General features: G+C 38.1%; 1 long non-coding RNA gene across 1 annotated transcript in view; it reads left to right on the top strand.

The window, feature by feature from the left end:
* Nucleotides 1-21,296, top strand: part of LOC139032612 (uncharacterized) — a 1,302,716-nt gene that overhangs the window by 728,216 nt on the left and 553,204 nt on the right. Inside the window, exon 4 of the long non-coding RNA XR_011485176.1 lies at nucleotides 18,808-18,862. This is a non-coding gene — a long non-coding RNA (uncharacterized lncRNA). The remainder of the gene's footprint in view (nucleotides 1-18,807; nucleotides 18,863-21,296) is intronic.

Raw genomic sequence — 21,296 nt, 5'->3', positions numbered from 1 at the left:
GGATGTCAACCATCCAGAATCTCAGGGAGTCTTTGGTTAGAAGCTGGGAGCCTGTTTGCAGTTTGGTGGGGGATGCCGTCTCTGGGGCCACATTTGCCCTTTTCCCCTCCCCCCTGCTTCCTGCCTCCGACGGGGGAGTGGGCCGGTCCGCAGCTGGCTAGCTCTTCTCTGGAAGTGCTCAGTCCTTCCTTCTGGGAACCGGCAGGTAGTGCCTAAGTTTAGGACTTTTCCCAACCTAATTCTCTCTCCCTTGCTATCCCACAGTTTAAGTTGCTATCTCACGTTAGCTCCCTCTGATTGCCCTCAGGGCATTCAAGCCTGGTCCTTACCCTAAGCAATGCCACCCACTCCTCTCCGTTCCGCCCCCACTTGCTGGTGGCAGATGCGAGCATCTGGGGTGCTTTTCTGCTGAGAGTTGCTTTTAGGCATGAATTCTGTGGGTTTTATTTATTTTTCCTCCCAGTTAGGTTGCCCTCCGAGATTCAAAAACTTCCTCCAGACCCGCCAGTGAGAGGGGTTTCCTGGTGTTTGGAAACTTCCTCTATTACGACTTCCTTCCCAGGACGGGTCTCCATCCCTAACTCTATTGTCTCTCTTTTTACCTTTTATATTTTGTCCTACCTCCTTTCAAAGACGATGGGCTGCTTTTCTGGGTGCCTGATGTCCTCTGCTAGTGATCAGAAGTTGTTTTGTGGTGTTTTCTCAGCGTTCAAATGATCTTTTGATGAACTTGTGGGGGAGAAAGTGGTCTCCCTGTCTATTCCTCCGCCATCTTAGTTCCCTCCAAAAAAGTGTATGTGGTTTAATAATGAACCACCAGTGTTGCACGAGATGGGAAAGGCACCACTTAACGTGGCCAACTCTGCCCATGCAGCGTACGCAGCCACATGCCCTGGGGACAGATGCTTACGGTGACGGGGTGTCTGGCCACAGCTTCCCTTCTCCTCTGGCCCTCCCAGCAGCTTTTACTGGAGACTGTCCTATCCTCATTTGTGTATTCTTGTCTCCTGTGTTGTAGATTGTGTGCTAAGCCGCTTCAGTCGCGTCCACGTCTTTGTGACTGTATGGATGGCAGCCCGCCAGGTCCCCCATCCACGGGATGCCCCAAGCGCGGATGGGGAGTGGGCTGCCACGCTGTCCTCTTGGGAATCTTCCCAACCCTGGGATCAAACTTGCGTCTCTTAGGTCTCCTGCATTGGCAGACTTCTTCTCCTCTAGAGCCACCTGGGAAGCCCTGTCATAGATTGATTGATCACATATGTGGGTTTCTTTCTGGCCTCTTTATTCTGTTCGATTGATCTACTTTTATGCCAATACAATATTGTTTTGGTCGCAATCAGAGCATGGTCAGACAAGTGTTCAGAAAACAAAGTGGCCTGAATATGAGGTGTAAAAAGCATTGTTAAAATCCATTAAAATGCAGGTGTTTAGAAGAAGAATGTATCTGAATCTATCATTTTCTCCTTTTGACATTTTGGTTAACAGAATTTGTCTCTCTAACAGAATGGCTGAGTCAAAGTCCCCGGGTGTGTATCAATCCTCTAGGTGTGTATCAATCCTCTTGTTGAAACTCTGTATTAACAAGGTCCGTAAAGAGACCTTCTAATGCATTAGTTTCTACTCTGAATCTTCACTGCCACACGTGGGGAGTGGCTTTGCTCTTCCTGACTGGAAAAAGAAAAGAAAAAAAAAAAAAAAGCAACTTTGCTGGTCCCTCCTTGCAGCCACATGTTTGCCGCTCTCTGGGGGCACTGCTCAGGGTCTGCGGTATAGCAGTCATGCCCGTGGGGTCTGTGGGACAGCGGTCATGCCCGCGGGGTCTGCGTTATAGCGGTCATGACTGGGCAGAAAGGAGATTTGCTCCTACAGTCGGCTCCATGTTCTGCAACTTCAGGGAGGTCTCCGACTGCCGCTGCTGAAAAGACAGAAGACTAGGTATTTTGTGACTATCCTCAGTTTTCGTCTCATGATAATAACCAGAAAAAAGTGTAAATGTGCAAAGAATGGCCACCTCTCCATGCCATAAGAAGGTGGGACGAATGCCCTGTGGGGTTAAGTGAAGAAGAAACGGCAGCTCTGTGGGCCATGAGGGGAGTTTCCGGTTCTTAGAGGAAGTTGTGTCTGAGATATGGCTTTACAGGTGATAGATATTTGAAGTAGGAATGAGAGTGGAACTCGGACGGGAAAACATTTTGGGTAAACAGAAAATTGTAAACTAAGGTGAAAATGTAGGAAAATACTGAGTGTGTTCAAAAATAACAAGTTGTTTTGACTGAAATGCAAATCAGATCTATCTTAGAGAGATTAATTTGATGCCAAAATATATCCTGTGAACGAAAGGCTGATCATACTGCTGTCAGGAGGATTCTAGAAAATATTGCTGAATGTGCATCTTCAACTCACTGACACATGCATTACTCTTAGGGAGAGTTGGAAGGGATTTGTAACCTTAGTAACCATCACCCCCTCTGCCAACATATTTTGATTTGCAGATGTGCCCTTGTGGGCTTGCTGTATCTTTGGCCTTGAGACATCTATGTCAAGTGACTTAAGTGTCAGGTGAAAGTTAAGACAGTGAGAATCAATGTGTTTACCAAGAGAGGGGCTGCAGAAAACACAGGGACAAAAAGAAGACTCAAGAAACAGGAGACTTAGAAAGAAATTCACAAAAGTGAACCAACAGAAGCTATGGAAGAAAACTTAGCATGCCTGATAAAATTTCCAAGAGGAGAAGCCAACATCTTCCTCATGTTTGAATTCCCCAACAGTCCATACACAACTACACCATAAAATTGTTAAACATACAGAATGATTCCAGCCAAAAATATGCTTAATGAAGTGTACTGAAGTATCTAAATTGTTAAAGAGTAAGTATACACCTTTTTCTAGATAATTAACTTGGGCAAGAAGATTCCCTAGAGAAAGATATATAGTGTGACAGAATATATAGGACTTGGGTTTTGGAGCCAGTGACACTTGGTTTTGACAGTTGTTTAATACTATGTTTGCCTTATGAAATTAGGAAATAAATCACACTTCCCATGATATAATATAAAGTGCTCATATATTGTAGACGAAGAGCAATTTCAAAGGAGAGTTGCAACAGCATTTCTATAATCTGTGGCTTTATTCTTTCTGAGAAGGATACTCCTCATAACAATCCATAGTTACACTTTTGATCACTTTTTGTTGGAGATAGAATAGACTCATGAGGATCCATTTGGTTCTTTAAACATTACAGCCACTTGATAACTCCTTCAGATATCTTCATGGCCCTCCTTCTCCCATCATTGACTTTATTTGAACTTCTGTAGAAAATTGAAGTTTAGTTAAGAATTTGTGGTTAAGTTCCTTAGTTTTCCACAGATGGTCTTAGATATATCACAATATCTAAGAATAAATTGGAAACATTGATTGGAACTGTTCATTTAAATTTTGCATTATGGTGCATTGTTTTGAAGTCTTTAATATAAAAATAACTGACAAATGAAATGTGTGCAAATATACAAATTGAAAAGGGAAAGGAAAGGCATTTTTGTAATGCTGCTTTATTATAATTAAAAATAAGTGTGTGAACAACATAAAATGGAATATTTACTATAACATTTATCTCCTACTTATTTCCACTTTTCTATGCTGATGATTATGTACTATGTGCTTTATACATTCTTTAAAATAGAAACATTACCCAGATTTATTTCTCTATTGAGAACAATAAAGACAGAAGAGTTATTTTTCCTATACTCATTCTAGAGAATTGATATTCAGTGGCTCATTTTTTTCTCCCTTTAATGTGTTAGTGGTAAATACCAAAAACTGGATGCTGGAGCATTTACACATGCCCCACCGAACTCTCAAGCAGTTGAGTGATACTATTGATTTTTAAAATTACACACCAGATACAGTACTACAGTATCAGATTTACAAAGTGTTCCATGGGTTTCGACATTGGAGTTGCTGATTATTACTCATTAGGTTAAAGTTTGCTGCTAGGTCTTAGAGACTGTATTACTGTATTAGTCAGCGTTATCCAGAGAAACAAAGTTGTGTGTGTATGTGTGTGAGATGAGAGAGAGAGAGACAGCGGAGGGAGACAGGAAGAAAGAGACCAATTGATTGATTGATTTTTAAAGATTTGGCCAGGAGAATGTTAAGGCTTGGTAAATCCAAAATCTGCAGATTAGGCCAGCAGGCTGGAGACCCAGGGGAGACCTGCAATGTGATTCCAAGGATGGAATTTTTTTCTTGGTCAGGGGGAGGCCCGTCTTTGTTCTATCAAGACCTTCAACTAACTCAACAGTTCCACCCACATCGTGAAGGGTAACATGTTTTATCAAGTCTTCCAATTTAAAAGTTAATCTCATTCACAAAGCATCTTTATAGAAACATTCAAGATAGTGTTGGACCACATATCTGAACAGGATGGCCCAGCCACGACTGACATAAACCTTACAGTGACCATCTCGCCTATGAAAGTTTTCTCTCTTCTTTAGCTTGCCCGCATTCTATTTATATCACGGTTGCTCTTTTCTGCTTTCCCAGATATTAAAAAGATTTTTTTCCTCCTTAAAGCATTATTATTGCTATAATAATCACTACCATTCTAAATTATTTTTCCAGTGACTACTACTACTGTATTATTAGTGGAAAATAGTTGCTATACACCTTCAATCAGGTTGGCAGTAAAACATGGGTTTAATTTACATATTTGTGTATAATCCTCAGGGCAAATGAGGAAGATATTTGTAAATACTCATTTTGCAAGTGAAGGGCCTGAAAGTCGGTAGGGTTAATGGACCTGTCCGAGGCCTTACTATGGTGAAGTGTCTGAGTCTGGACAGGATCTCATGAATCTTTGCTTTTTCTATTTACTATGCTTCCTGACTTAAATTTTGTCTTGTATACTGTACTATAGCCATTCACCTATTATGATTTCATAGTGACAAGAGGAATTTTAAATGAAGAATCATTAAGTAAGATACTATAAATAGGTTTTGAAAATAAAAGTCCCAGTAAACTGTGAGAGTTTATGTAAAAGTTGCCTGAACTTTTAAACCAACCCTTTACTTTGGATTATTTTTAGAGTGGTCCTAACTAGAGAGAGGAAAATAGAATATACTCATAATTTTCCCTTCTGTCACCTCTGTCTCCCCTTCCATGAATCAATTAGAGATGGTGTTGGAGAGATCCAGATTTGGATTACTTGGTAAAAATTGTCAAGAGCTAAGCTGAGGAATTTGAATTGGCTTCATAAGAAACAGATGATGCTATAGATCCTAAGGAAGAAGCAGGCTACAGTCAAATACACCCAGAATCCTCTATTACTGCCTCACATTCATGAGACAGTCTCGTAACACTTTTTACGTTATGATTCACTAACATGTCTCAACAGTGATTTACATCACAGTGTTTATATTTCAGTAGTGTTTCTCTATTGTGGTTATATTCCATTGCATGCAGGAACAGTGCCCTCCATGAACAGTTATATTGGCTTTGAAAACTGGCATTACCTTTTGAGATTACAATTTAGAATATGCATAATAATATGTCAATCCTATTGGTAGTGGTAGATAAGGAGCAGAACTCAGAACTCAGTCTTTTATGTGGTCAGATCTGTCCTAATGGGGGACTGCAGTGGAACTGTCATTGCATTTTGGAGCTGTATAGACTCAGGTACCCTGAGCGTGCAATAGAGTTATTGGATGCTGACGTACAATTGTCTTTAATTCTGACACAGACTATCTTTCTTTAATTTTATTTATAATTTTAAAGGCTCTTAGAAGATTCATGAATAACTTTGTCTCTTCCACAGGATAATTCACATTTTCCTGAATTCTATACTTCATTGAAGTTTGTCAGTCAGTTCAGTTCAGTTCCTCAGTTGTGTCCAACTCTGCAATCCCACGGACTGAAGCACATCAGGTTCCCCTGTCCATCACCAATTCCCGGAGCTTGCTCAAACTCATGTCCATTGAGTTGGTGATGCCATCCAACCATCTCATCCTCTGTCATCCCCTTCTCCTCCTGCCTTCAATCTTTCCCAGCATCAGAGCCCTTTCAAATGAGTCAGTTGTTCGCATCAAGTGGCCAAAGTATTAGAGCTTCTGCTTCAGCATCAGTCCTTCCAATGAATATTCAGGACTAATTTCCTTCAGGATTGACTAGTTGGATCTCCTTGCAGTCCAAGGGACTCTCAAGATTCTTCTCCAACACCACAGTTCAAAAGCATCAGTTCTTTGGCGCTCAGCTTTCTTTATAGTCCAACTCTCATATCCTATATGACTACTGGAAAAAACATAGCTTTGACTAGATGGACCTTTGTCAACAAAGTTATGACTGCTTTCTTAATATGCTGTCTAGTTTTGTCATAGTTTTTCTTCCAAGGAGCAAGTGTCTTTTAACTTCATGCCTGCAGTCACCATCTGCAGTGATTTTGGAGCCCCCCAAAATAAAGTCTTTCACTATTTTCATTGTTTCCCCAACTATTTGCCATGAAGTGATGGGACTGGATGCCATGATCTTTGTTTTTTGAATGTTGAGTTTTAAGACAGCTTTTACGTTCTCCTCTTTTACTTTCATCAAGAGGCTCTTTAGTTCCTCTTAGCCTTCTGCCATAAGGTGGTATCATCTGCATATCTGAGATTATAGATATTTCTCCCTGCAATCTTGATTCCAGCTTGTGCTTTATCCAGTCCAGCATTTTTCATGATGTACTCTGCATATAAGTTAAATAAGCAGGGTGATAATATACAGCCTTGATGTACTCCTTTCCCAGCTGATTCCCAATGGAACCAGTCCATTGTTCCATGACTGTTTGTAACTGTTGCTTTTTGACATGCATGCAGATTTCTCAGGAGTTAGGTAAGGTGGTCTGGTATTCTTATCCCTTGAAGAATTTTCCATAGTTTGTTGCGATCCACATAGTCAAAGGCTTTGGCATATCAGAAAATCAGATGTTTTTCTGGAACTCTCTTGCCTTTTCAATGATCCAACAGATGTTGACAGTTTGATCTCTGGTTCCTCTGCCTTTTCCGAATCCAGCTTGAACATTTTGAAGTTCGCGGTTCATGTACTGTGGAAGCCTGGCTTAGAGGATTTTGAGCATTACTTTGCTATCGTGTGAGATGAGTACAATTGTGCAGTAGTTTGAACTTGCTTTGTCATTGCCTTTCTTTGGGATTGGAATGAAAACTGAGCTTTTCTAGTCCTGTGCCCACTACTGAGTTTACCAAATTTGCTGGCATATTGTGTGCAGCACTTTAATAACATCTTCTTTTAGGGTTTGAAATAGCTCAACTTGAGTTCCATCACCTCCACTAGCTTTTCTCATAGTGATGCTTCCTAAGGCACACTTGTATTTTTTTTTTAATTTTAAATCAAACCTGTTTGGCTTGGAAGAATTATTTGCTTGATTTTGAAAATGATCATGGTAACCTTTGGGTTATATCCCACATCAAAGTGCATGTAGCTTTGCTTAGAAGCATTTTCATTTTAAAATATTTTAGTATCATATTTGTTACTGTTTTTCTTTTCAATTAGTCTGTGTGCCACAAAAATATGAAATTACTCTTCATTAATTTTTCTTTAAACCATTTATAGTAATTATACTTCGGATCTCATTGATGACATTTAATAAAAACAACATCATTTCAAGCCTGGAAAAGATTTAGTAGATCCTGGTTCTAATTCCAGCTAGTTGCTAGTTGGTTAACTCTGGCAAGCTACTTAATGCTTTATCTTAGTTATTTAATCAGGACTCTGCCTGGGAAACAGTGGATACCCCTTGTTATTTTTATTATATTCTAAGAATTATTTTTATTTCCAGTAGGAAACTCTGTCTCGGAGAGTTTATCACAGAATCAGAAAAGTCTAAAACTGCCTACCCTTCAAGAACTTACAATCTTGTAAAGCATTTAAGTCCAACCTCCTCAATGTAAAAGTGGTGTGTTTGAGCGGGAAGTATAATTGGCCTTACTTATGGTCTGGGAAAGGATGCTAGTTCTTACTAGGCACCATGGGGATACCAGGGGCTGTGCTTAGTCACTGAGTCATGTCCAGGATACAGGTGCTATACTTAGTTGCTCAGTCATATCTGACTCTTTGCTACCCCTTGGACTGTAGCCCACCAGGTTCCTCTGTCCATGGGATTCTCCAGGCAATAATACTGACTGGAGTGTTTTCCCATGCCCTCCTCCAGGAGATCTTCCTAACCCAGTGATTGAACCCAGGTCTCTCACATTGCAGGCAGATTCTTTACTAACTGAGCAACCAGGGAAGCCCAAGAATACTGGAGTGGGCAACCTATCCCTTCTCCAGGGGATATTCCCAACCCAGGAATCAAACTGGGGTCTCCTGCATTGCAAGCAGATTCTTTACCAGCTGAGCTACCAGAGAAGCCCAAAGGATACAGGGCAAGGGACTAATCTATGGAGCTCTCTGTTGACGTATCAATGCCAGCTCTTAGGGTTGATTTTAATGGAACATTTTGTTCATTTAAAAGTTCATGGTAAAACTGCTAATGGCATTCAGTAAATCCTAAATTTGTTACAGGTTCTGTTTTAAGTACTTTGCTTGTATTTTCTCATTTAATTCCCATATTCCTATGAATGAGGAATAGTTCTACCTCTGTATTCTGATGATGAGGAAACTGAGGGTGACAAGGTGATTTTGTCTAAGTTTGTAAAGAAGTAGCAGACTAAGAATCCAAACCCTGAGTCTTATTCCAGAATCCATGTAATCAGTGTCTGACCTTTCTACATGTTTCATAATGATGATTGACATCAAATAGCATCAACCACTGATAGTTCATTTGATTTATTTCTAGATATTCCAAAATCATTTCATTAATATCCTGCCATTAACAAGTATTGAGCTTTCTGGGTATTTTTTTTTATTAAAAGACTAATATGTCTTTGTCTATTTCCTTATAAACTAAAACAAAATTATTAGAAAATGGTATTTTACATTAATTTGTATTTTTATATTTTACTTAAATGTGGTACTTACTATTTCAAGTTATCTTCTGCTATACAGGTACCTTTGTGAATATTTTGATATCATTAGAATATGTGCTCAGTTGCTTTAGTCATGTTCGACTCTTTGTGACTCTATTGATTGTAGTCCACCAGTCTCCTCTGTCCATATTATATAAAACATTATTATTTTAAATACTTCATATTTTAAAAATTATATTTTTACTTGGAAAATAATTTCATTATTTTAAAATGTATTATTAATTAATATGATGTACCCCATTCTTAGTACTTTTTTTAGTGTATGTGACCAAGGTCTACATCTATTTCATTAGAGAAAATAGTGGCTTCTTTATTACTCTGAAATAGATATCCCCAAATTCCTGTTCCTTTCCATTGCAGTATAATTTTTTTTTAATTTTAGTAGTCAATATGAGATATATATCTTAAACAATTTTTATATTGTTAAGTTTGTATAGTTTTTCCTTTTGTTATCCATAGATTATAGAAGGAAATATTTTAAAATTGCTAAAATTACATTAATCAAATAAAGTTATCCTACTCTTCTATAACAGTTAAAATAATTTTAATGACAGATTATAATTAATTCTATTTATTCTAATGAATCAGCAAAATTTTATACCATTTTCAGGATTTATTTCTAGAATTGTCAAAATGCTGAACTGAATTATATGGATGTAATTTTATGAAAAAACAGAAGAAACAGATACTAATTTCTACTTTATGTGGAAAAAACATTATATAGTTCTTAGAATAAAAGCTGAAGTAATGAGAAATATTGCTTATCTTTAGATGCACTCAGTTCAGTTCAGTTCAGTCACTCAGTTGTGTCTGACTCTTTGCGACCCCATGAATCGCAGCACGCCAGGCCTCCCTGTCCATCACCAACTCCCAGAGTCCACCCAAACCCATGTCCATCGAGTGGGTGATGCTATCCAGCCATCTCATCCTCTGTCGTCCCCTTCTCCTCCTGACCCCAATCCCTCCCAGCATCAGGGTCTTTTCCAACAAGTCAACTCTTCACAGGAGGTGGCCAAAGTACTGGAGTTTCAGCTTCAGCATCAGGCCTTCCAATGAACACCCAGGACTGATCTCCTTTAGGATGGACTGGTTGGATCTCCTTGCAGTCCAAGGGACTCTCAAGAGTCTTCTCCAACACCACAGTTCGAAAGCATCAACTCTTCAGTCCTCAGCTTTCTTTATAGTCCAACTCTCACATCCATACATGGCCACTGGAAAAACCATAAGAATATACTAAACCTTTTATTTGATATATATTTTTTTCATTTTTCAAAAGAAAATTATTTAGTTCAAGCAAACTAAGAGTAGAAGTAGCATTTGTTTAAAATAACTTCTTAGGATATATTTGGAGTCTTTGTTCTTCTTCTTGGCTGGACACTTGCCCATGTGACTTTACATGAAACTTTGATGAGAGCTGAGCATCTCACCCAGATCTGTATCCAGCTCTTCAAGCATAAAGATAGTCACTCTCAGCTGAACCCTCTTTTTATTTAAATTGCAAGATGCTTGTTAAAAATATTTTATCAGCCTTTTTGATATCATTTGTGAATGACATATAATATGAAATTCTGAATTTTCCTCAAATACTAATTACATTTTCCTTTGTTTATGTATGACCTTCCCTGGTGGCTCAGATGGTGAACAATCCACCTGCAAAGCAGGAGACCTGGGTTTGATCCTGGATAAGAGAATGGCAACCCACTCCAGTATTCTTTCCTGGAGAGTTCCATGGACAGAGGAGCCTGGTGGGCTGCAGTCCATGGGGTCACAACAGTTGGACACAGCTGAGTGACTAACACTTTCACTTTTTTTTGTTGTTGTATAATTAAAATATATTACCTAAGAATTAATATGGTATAAAACAAAATAATCAAAAAATATTAACAAGATAAAATGCACAACCATTTATCAGCCCCGAAAAAATTCTTATGGGGGAAAAAAAAAATCTTTTTTGTTTTTGCATATGTTGTACAGATTTGATGAGTGCACTTTCTCAGTTGTTAGACACCGTTTCTGTTCATGCCTGCTTTCCATGCTGACTGGATTGGAATCATTCCCTATTTATTTTCATGTCTTAAGCAACTTAGCATTGGGCAGGCATTCAATAAATGTCATAAGGTTTAGCAAAGAAGGTAAGAAGAAAGAAAAAGTTTTTTGGGGGGGACGTGGTGAAGGAAAGGGGAAAGAAATGAGACAGTAATGCTAAATGAACAGTGAAATACTACTTACACTCACTGAGATAGTTGCTTTATATAAGTCTTTTTAAGTAGGAGAAGGTCTGTTTTCTGAGATTTCAACGCAGTCCAGTATTGATGCTAAGATGAAAATTCAGTGTTTTGAATGAGGAGAAGTAGCAGAATAAATTACACACACACACACACACACACACACACACACGTGTGTATATTCATGTGTGTATGTGTGTGTTGTCGTTGTTGTTGTTGTTGTTATTGGCTAAGTCGTTTCCAACTCTTCACAACCCATGGCCTGTAGTGCACCAGGATCCCCTGTCCATGGGATTTCAAAAGGGAGCTATTACCAAATATTACTATAACCAGAACTAGATGTGTAGACAGGGCAACTTAGCAAAGTCCATTTGTTAAAATTCCTCTCCATGTCGCAATGTCTGACTGGCTCAGTTAACATTTGTTTACTGACAATTTGCTTTTCCATCTTCAGATCAACTGCCTTTATGTTCTTTGAAGTCCCAAACTATCACTCATCCTCCTTTGTCTTGAGCTGAAGATGGTTTTAAAATGAAGTTGTCAACCATTGTGGCGAGTTACTGACCTTTCCTCAATTTCTCTGTGTATGCACGGCATTAAATTTTTATGTGATTTTTCTCCTGTTAATCTCTCTCATGTCAATATAATTCTTAGGCTAGCCAGAAGAATCTAGAAGTGTAGAAGGAAGTTTCTTGCTTCCCAAAGAATTGAAACAGAAGCCCAGAAAGGGATATTAAACCAACTTAATAGTGTATCAGAATATTGACAAAAAGAATTAAGTGACAGTGTAACATAGCAAAAGTAGTTAATTAAAGGGAGAAAGATGTTGAGAGGGGATGGGACGGAAGGAACACATGTGCTGTTATAGAATCAGCCTTATATGCAGCCTTATGTGCAGCCCAAGTACCTCTATGACACAGAAGTTTACTGGAGAAGGAGCTTATTCACAAGGCGGCCAAGCCAGGAGTCAGAGCACAAGTCTCAGTCCCGCTTCCCCAAAGGCATGGGGGGTTGGGACATTGATGAGACAAGCAGGATGGTCTCAGGTGAGGGGAAAGTTGATGGGAGGCAGGGGAGGGAGCTGGTACTAGATGCGCTGGCATGCGCTTCTGGGTTACATGCTTCGGCACATTCATATTGGAAGCACTTTGGGTCACGCAGAAGTAGAGTCAACAGGCCAATCAGGGTACATGTGCCTAGGCTCAGCTTTGGGATCCACGGTCAAAACTGCCCTAAGTCGGCTCACCCTTGGGGTGGGAGCTGAGTCCAGGATTCTGTAAACCAACCGGACTGTGTGGAGCTGAAAAGGTATGCAATTAAAGGGAGGAAAAAAAGAAAGGAAAAAGAAAATACACTAAAACCCAAAGTGAGCTTAGTCAATGGAGGCAATATACAAGCAAAGGAGGTTGAACAAGCTGTTCCTGTTTCTGTTGTTCTGTAAGACAAGCTGAAGGATTTCTACCAGTTATGCTTTTCTGTTAAGTCTGCAGGGCATGGTTTCAGAGCCAGGGTTTCTCTACCTTTCTCCGCTGCCAGCTAGGTCTGCCATCTGGTGGGGCTTTATTTGCAGCCTGCTCTTTCAAAGTGCCCCTCAAACACGCCTGTGTCAAACATGCTGGTGGTGTGGGGAAGGGTTCACCTCTCCCGGGGTGCTAGGACCCCATGCCCTCCTCAAAGCCTAAGGTCAATTCTCCTTGCAGATTTATTCTTTTCTTTGCCCCATAAGCCTGTTAAGTTAACTTGTAGACAAATAAGACGTGCCCTCTCCCCTGCTTTTTAAGCTTTCTCTAAACTGGGATGTATTAACCATGACGGTATGTCCTTTGGGACCAGGTCAGTCTTTGTAAGTGTAAGTGGGGTGGGGGCTGATCTGTGTAGTGTGGCATGTTTAATTGCATCTCTGACCCCTACCCAGTTGATCGTGGTGGCACCCTCTCCCCACCACCACCGTCGTGACTGCTAAAAATGTGACCAGACATCATCCAGTGTCCCCTTTGGGGAAAAATTGCCTTTGATTGGCAATTTTGAGAATCCCTGCCTTAAGTGAAGTTGGTGCCTATTTCCTCTCTTTATCCAATAATATACTTTGACTTATTTTTCAGTGTATTTACTGGGCGGCTCCCCCTGATTCATCCTCAATCCCTCTCTAGTACCCCTTAGATACATATAAGGAGAGAATGCAGGGGTAGTTTGTGTACCAAGTCGCATCAGTCATGTCTGACACTTTGCAATCTTAAGGACTGGAGCCTGACAGGCTCTTCTGCCCGTGGGGTTCTCCAGGCAAGAATACTGGAATGAGTTGCCATTTCCTTCTCCAGGGGATCTTTCCCACCCAGGGATCGAACCCACATATCTTAGGTCTCCTGCACTGACAGGCAGGTTTTTTACCACTAGTTCCGCCTGGGAAGCCCAAGAGTAGTTTAAGTCTTCATTATGGGGCCAACCTAGGAGGACTGGCCCAATGCCTTTGTCTTCATTAGCATGAAAATATTGTACATGATTTTTAAGCTAATGATACTGCATATCATGGGCTTCCCTGGTGGTTCAGATGGTAAACAAGCTGCCTGCAATGCGGGAAACCTGTGTTCAGTCTCTGGGATTGGAAGATCTCCTGGAGAGTGGAATAGCTTCCCACTCCAGTATTCTTGCCTGGAGAATTCCATGGAGAGAGGAGCCTGATGGGCTACAGTCCATGAGGTGGCAAAGAGTTGGATATGACTGAGCAACTAATACTTTCACTTTCGTTGCACACCATAGGGGAAAAAAAAAAAGACAACAATCCAATAGTGAAAAACCAAACACATGGTCAAAGCACAATTATTTGGTATTAAAAACATATCTGAAAATAATGGAAGGTATATTAAATATTTTACTGAAATCACATAGAAAATTTTGGTTAAAAAGTTGACTTATTTCCCTTTATTGTATCAAACACATGGTTATTTTGAGCAAACTTTACCTCTGAAAATGACTATACAAAGAAAATTGTCAGGATGTGAATTTTTTTTTCCACAATGGGATATTGTAAAGAATGAACATTAAGAATTACAGTCCTAAACCATTCCACAACCCCAGTGGCGCTGAATGGGACTGTGGGATGTATCTGCTTTCCTGTAGTCTATTTTAAGCACCCAAGTTTGATGATGAAGAAGTTAATGCAGTTTCCAGTAGTGGCTAACTTACCCTCAGGGAGTGGTTCTTGCTGGGAGAACCTGGCTCATTATGGATTATTTTGTAGCATCAGTCATGCTATGAGATGACAGGACTTTATAAGACAAACATTATGGATCAACCTTCAGAGGCCAGCACCACGTGCAGGCAAAGATTCTCATTGGCAGAACAAAACCAAAAGCCCTAAATGAATTCTGTTACCGTGGCAGCATATTGTCAAATCATGCTCTAATAGCAAAAGAGCTGGAAAACCATACCAGGAAATCAGCATGTCTTTTGGCAAGGTGGAGATCAGGGTTTGGTGCTGAGCTTCCAAACATTCTAAAGGAGAGAATTAACATCAGAGCAAGCCAAAAATCTCTGTGCAAACTCTCCAGGAGTTCGGGTATGAATCCTAGAGCAGCAACGTGAACCCAATTTGGGTTGTTTTTTCTTCTTATTTTCTTCCCCCAAAGTAATTAGATGTTAGTTGGCTTAATAATGAAGAGAACCCTCAAAGGGTACCAGGGACCATGGTCACATTTTAGGGAACACAGCTATTTCTGAGTCAGTTCTTATACTATCAACCTCTGTAATTTAAGATGTGGCAGAATTTTAAGGCAATTAGCATAATATAAAAGTGATGAGGTATTTTTGATTGCTTGGGAATGAGCCAGTATTTTATATTTTGTCTTGGGAAGAAAAGTACATTAAAATCTATCTGATTTAATCATGTGGATCATGTTGTAAATCACCTGAAATATTGGAAAATCAGAGATTTAAAAGATAAATGAAACATTTGGGAGAATGAAGATATACAAGTTGTCTACCAAGTTCCGTTTATTTATAGTATTTCTTTGCAGTACCTTTATTTTAGGGCTGTGTTTGCCAACCAGTTTTCTAAAACCTTGCCATGTATGTTGCAAACTTACCGGAAGTAGTGTCTGTTTCTCTCTTTTCCTTTATTTTTACTCAAATCTGCTTATGTTCCATTTCCTTTTTATTTCCCAGAAAACTTACAGCTTCCCATGTCTCTCCACCCATTGTTTTTGAAAGGAGGGGAAAACATACTGAAATGGAGAAATGATTTCAGACTTTGCTCCTTGAAAATCTAGAGGTTTCACAGAGGTGACTTCTGAGCAGCAGTTGGGATTAAATAGTGGGAGAAAAGATAAAGCAGACAGTGGTCATGGGCTCCCATTCCAGCTTCCAGTTGATACACTGAATTTCATGTAAAGAAAGATTTCCGCAGACAAACATCTCAACCCTGATAGAACCTACAATGCTGTCAGCTAAAGACCTAGGGTTGGGCATTGATGAAGGGAAAGTAATCATACTGAATAATAGAAGCATGTAGGTGTTTCATCTCATGATTACGCTTCCTTCAGCCATCTTAAATGAAATCGTCATCTAAAACTCAGGAACTACTTATTTCCTCCCATTTAATACTAGCCTTTACTCTCCAAATACCTCTGGCAAGATTTAGTAGCTTCTGACATTTCAACAGGAGCAGAGCATGTTGTGGTTCAGATATATTCCTATTAAGTTCAGTTCAGTTTAGTTCAGTTGCTCAGTCATGTCAGACACTTTGTGACTCCATGGAGAGTAGCACGCCAGGCCTCCCTGTCCATCACCAACTCCCAGAGTTTACTCAAATTCATGTCCATTGAGTCGGCGATGCCATCCAACCATTTTATCCTCTGTTGCCCCCTTCTCCTCCTGCCTTCAATCTTTCCCAGCATTGGGGTCTTTTCAAATGAGTCAGTTCTTCGCATCAGGTGGGTAAAAGTACTGGAATTTCAGCTTCAGCACCAGTCCTTCCAATGAATATTCAGGACTCCTTTAGGATGGACTGGTTGGATCTCCTTGCAGTCCAAGGGATTCTCAAGAGTCTTCTCCAACACCACCGTTCAAAAGCATCAATTCTGTGCTCAGCTTTCTTTATAGTCCAACTCTCACAACCATACACGACTACTGGAAAAACTATAGCTTTGACTATAGTCATAGTCTGTAGACCTTTGTTGGCAAAGTAATGTTTCTGCTTTTTAGTATGCTGTCTAGGTTGGTCATAACTTTTCTTTCAAGGAGCAAGCATCTTAATTTCATGGCTGCAGGCAAAATCTGCAGTGATTTTGGAGCCCCCCAAAAATAAAGCCTGTCACTGTTTCTAGCATTTCCCCATCTATTTGCCATGAAATGATGGGACCAGTTGCCATGAACTTGGTTTTCTGAATGTTGAGTTTTAAGCCAACTTTTTCACTCTCCTCTTTCACTTTCATCAAGAGGCTCTTTAGTTCTTCACTTTCTGCCATAAGGCTTGTGTCATCTGTATATCTGGGGTTATTGGTGTTTCTCCCGGCAATCTTGATTCCAGCTTGTGCTTCATCCAGTCCAGCATTTCACATGATGTACTCTGCATGTAAGTTAAATAAGCTGGGTGACAGTATACAGGCTTGACATACTCCTTTCCCGATTTGGAACTAGTCTGTTCCATGTCTAGTTCTAACCGTTGCTTCTTGACCTGGATACTGATTGAGTAGACTAATTAAAAAATAGTATGGAAGGGTAAGAATGTAAATATATAGTGAAACAAGGAAGCTAAAAATTCTTTTAAATAATATCTCTGTTGTCCCAAAGAAAGATTATATATCTTAATAATTGTTGTGTCTATAAAGATTTCATAGAAATGAATGTTATTTTTAATCATAAATATATTTTGGCTAGCTATGGCTGTATCATTACCTAAAAATTATTCTTTATTTGTATGCACTATATTATAATGTATAAATTTAATTTAAAATGAAAGAGAAAATTATACCAATGTATTTTAAAGGTTTGCCCCACATTATTATAAATAGGGTTTTGAATTTATGGGGTATGATGTCAAGATGCTAACACTTTCTAGCATAAATATTATGAAGCAAGGAGTTCCTGCATTATTAATTATTTGTATTCAAGTTCTGCAAGTTTAACCTCAAGTTAACTGTTTATGTCACTTTTTTTGAATAAGGGATTTGGTAGCAAATAATTTATTATTGTTATTTTTCTTGAGGAAATAACTATTTCCCTAAAATATTGTTTAATTTGCCTATATAAAAGAAGCCTATTTCTTTTTTACTATAAAATTTTTAATACATTTTGAAAAAAATACTTTTTTTCTGAATCCAGGTGGTATGATTTCCTTTGTTTAAATTTCAGCATAGTAGAGAAATATGTAAAGAACGTTTTAGGTCAGTACTGTGTCAGCAGATTTTGATTAATTGGGGGAAAAAGCTTATCAAACAAAATAACACTTCCAATTTTGTATTAAATGTTACCTCTTTACTGTATAAAGCAAGATGCATTTTGGCAAGATCGAGCTTTTAGAACTAACATTGAGCATACTATGGGGAAAAGATGTTAAAAGTTGACTTGTAGTTCTTAGCAGTAACTGGAAAAGGAAAATAGATTAAAATGGATAAACAGTTAAAGTGGAAATGCATAATTACAATGGAATGATACTTAAGTCCAAATCAAGTTTCAATAGAGTATATTTTTAAGTAGTTTTACAGAAATAAACATGCTCTTTTAAGATTAAACATTTATTTTTTTAATATATTTTCATGTGATTTTATTTGTGATTATGTATGTCTAATTCAAACCATGGTATGATTCTTTCTGTGTTTGGCAACATCCAGCCATGAAAAGAAAAATTCATATTTAAGAAATAATTCAAAGAAAATGCTTCTCCAGTAATCTTTGCCCCAGTGAGCTGAGTAATTTTTGTAAATTGGTCTTTTGGCCTGAGTGATTTAGATAATTACTCAAGTTCTTTCCTTCAGTTGAATATTCAGATACTACTCAACATCAAGCATATCACAAATGATTTATTTTTTCTTCATAAATTCATCAAGTATTTAGTGAAATAGTGAACTTGACCTGTTCATTGTCCTTTATATATAAGTCTAATTGTTCCCAAATAGTCTCTCTAACTTGACGAGATCTTTCCTAGTGTTATTTTCAATTTTGCTTGACAAATTAAGAAAGATGTGTTCAAAGGGAATGCTGGATAAGCCTGTCATGAGTATGTAACTCAAATTCACTCAATACAGACCGATAACCAAATTACATGTAAACATTGAGGGTGGGAGAGGGGCATCCATACATTCTTTACTCCAACTAGGATATTTTTTGCTTTCTCTAACTGAAATTTTCCTTTAAAAGATTAATGTAATACCGGTCATTTTTAATTTATGATGTGCATTGAGAAATAATTTTCACTCGGCTTATGTAGTTTTTAATTCATGAAAAAAACAAAATCAAGTGGTAATAGTTATAACATTTTTTGTTTATGAGCAAAAAGCAGTCTTATTAGCTATTATAATTTAAACTTTATTATATTTTAAATTAACATATTCTTGTTTTTGTAACTTTAACAGGCAATAACTTCACGCTTTTGCGGTGGATATAGATTCTTGCTGCAAGGAAATAACAGTAAGTGCTTATATAAAGGCAATTTTTTTTAAAACTATGATATCTTAATATTTGCTTAAATGCATGAAAAATGTTAATATGATTATTTAACTTTATTATTTTTACAATTTGAGAAACTGTATTCACTCTAATGATACTTTAGATAGAATTTTAATAGATTAATGCTGTCATTTTAATAATGAAGAAACATGACCCATAGCCAAGTCTTTGCATTTTTGTCCAGTGTGTTTATGACAGTATCACTATGCAAATTTTACTTGTGCATATATGACATGGATTATCTCTCTGATTAACAGAGATTAGTTTCTATGGACAGTTTTTTGACAATTGGTTTCTGAATTTTGGATTGTGGGGCATTAGTTTTGCCTTCCTAAGTTCTCTCCAAGCAACTCAGATTTGTCTCTTGTAGCGATATGTTTTAAATTGTTTCCATGTTAACCTGAGTTATTAACACTTGTATTCATCTCATAAAAGGTAGGAGAGGGACCTCTTTCTCCCCACTGGCATCAAATAGTAACATTTTCTTTCTCCTGAAATGTCATTTTCATGGTGGTTTAAATCTGTGTGTTTATTTCAAACATGGACATAAGTAACTTTTGTTTTACCTGCCAGCCTGGGTTATCTTGTGCCTTCCTTTACATGAATGTAATTACTTGTGAAATAGCTCTATTCCAAATTGAATAGGGAAATATCAGCTTGCTACAGGCTCTGTGCACATCCAGGAATTAAAGTCATTTAAGATATGAGGTTTTAAATGGAAACTGTAAGAAGATGACATAATTCATAATTCATCCAGAGGTGTCCATCTCAATGAAACTTTTAGAGGGAGAGAAATACACTCTGAATTCTAAATTCTTGATTTTCTGAGTAGTTTGGATCCTGATATCCTTTCTCGTCGGATAGCTTTCTAGTGTGTTGTGAAACCTGGGATATATCCTGGCTTTCATTTCCTTCCATTTCTTACTGATGCTATTTCCTGGGGTGTCTTCTTAACTCTTCTTGACACTGGCTGTTTGCTGGTAATTCTCTCCAGTGATCTTCAATTTGACTTGTCATCCTCAGGCAGTCGTGTCTTCCTTGAGTATGATGTGTCAAATGTTTGGGTTTTTTTAACTTTTTATTTTGTATTAGGGTATAGCTGATTAACAATGTTCTGATAGTTTCAGGTGACCAGCAAAGGGACTCAGCCCTACATATACATATATCCATTCTCCCCCAAAATCCTTCTCCGTAATGTTGTTTCGATGATGTTTCAGAAATACGCTATGTTATAAAAGAAATTATTTTCTATTTGGGAGATTCCAATTCACTTGTTTACTAACACAGTTGTAGATAAAGGCTTTGGTAAATAAACTATATTGATCTTTAGAAAATGTTTGCTGGCACCAGCTCTGCAATAGATTAAATGATTGGTAAAATAACTCAAAGTGTCAGTATTTCTCTGTCTTACTGTGGACGAGGGAGAGATGAAAGGAAAAGAAAATGGCTTCTTAAATTAGAAGTGTGAGAATTCTCACTTCCTTATAACCAAAAAATCATTAGTAGTAGGACTGCATATTTTACAAATAATGCTATGAATCACTTAAAGACTATTGTCCTTAGTCATTTCTAGTATTTTTTCATCTTTAAATTATGCTTATATACTTTCTAGGAACAATCAAGTATACATATGTATATAAATAAATATATTTATATGTAAATATACATATATACACAGTCAACAAAATCATATTTTATTACAGTTCCCAAATAGGAAACTTTGAATATGCATAGAGTTTTATTTATCTTTAGCTCATTATCATTTTTATTTTATCTCTAAGTCATCAGTATCAGTCTGTTCTTATCTGTCATTTCTTTTTTTATACTTAACAGCTTTTGAGTAGCTAGGTGTGTGGGCTCAGACACTGGGGAGAGAGGGAGGAAAGATTAAGTTCCTGTCTTCTAGTTATCTACAGGATGTTGGAAAAAAGAGAAACATTTGACAATCATTTCAGTTCATCATGGTGGGATTTGTGATCAAATTGGAATATACTGATTGGGAAATAGGTGAATACTGTCCACTGGGGGGAGGGGAGATTATACAGTGTTAGAATTGTGAATTTAGTTTTATTTGGGGCAAAAGGAGGACTATAGCCTGGGAAACAGCATTTCAGTTAGCTCTCAGAAACTGCTCCAAAGAAATAGGGAAGAATGATTTTGGTGAAGGGGGAGTACATGCAATCAAGCCCCTCACCCTTTTTTTTTGGCAAAAGTTTTCTGCTAGACTCATAAAGGTTTTCTGCCAGTCACGAGGAGCAGATGTCACCATGAAGGATATTTGTGCTTTTCTAATTATGAGGAGATGCAAGAACTGGTTTCCTAAGATCATCTCCTGTAAATGTCTAACTATCTCAAGACCTGTTCTGCCAGTTTTTTTCCTAGAACATAGAGTGCC

This window comes from Odocoileus virginianus, chromosome 32, assembly GCF_023699985.2.
Source record: "Odocoileus virginianus isolate 20LAN1187 ecotype Illinois chromosome 32, Ovbor_1.2, whole genome shotgun sequence".
NCBI lineage: Eukaryota > Metazoa > Chordata > Mammalia > Artiodactyla > Cervidae > Odocoileus > Odocoileus virginianus.
The sequence above is the reverse complement of the archived record's forward strand: the minus strand, read 5'-3'. Positions and strand labels throughout refer to the sequence as shown.